The sequence below is a fragment of the Morone saxatilis genome, unplaced genomic scaffold, assembly GCF_004916995.1.
Source record: "Morone saxatilis isolate NCDOM2014 unplaced genomic scaffold, NCSU_SB_2.0 Contig17, whole genome shotgun sequence".
Taxonomy (NCBI): domain Eukaryota; kingdom Metazoa; phylum Chordata; class Actinopteri; family Moronidae; genus Morone; species Morone saxatilis.
Window position 1 is genome coordinate 16,576,165 of NW_023339729.1, and position 228 is coordinate 16,576,392.

Below are 228 nucleotides of genomic sequence, written 5' to 3' on the forward strand. Positions count from 1 at the left end.
GGAGGGAGGGAGGGAGGGAAGAGAAGGAAGAGGAGAAGAGTGAAAGAAGGAGGCCTTTCAACAGAGCCAAGTATCTGTGTCCAGTTACAACTGGCAGAGTGTTTCCGGAAAGATCTCCTGACCTGGGAATGCCACGATGGCAGTGTCTCCTGGCAGAGCGGAGACACTGCTGACCAGTCATCTACCTACAGTACATACCCATCTACACGTACACATACACATACACAT

The 228-nt window shown here is 51.3% G+C and overlaps 1 long non-coding RNA gene across 1 annotated transcript in view; it reads left to right on the forward strand.

The window, feature by feature from the left end:
- Positions 1-27: 27 nt before the first annotated feature.
- LOC118327596 overlaps positions 28-228 on the forward strand; it is a 5,411-nt gene continuing 5,210 nt past the window's right edge. Inside the window, exon 1 of the long non-coding RNA XR_004796706.1 lies at positions 28-190. This is a non-coding gene — a long non-coding RNA (uncharacterized LOC118327596). The remainder of the gene's footprint in view (positions 191-228) is intronic.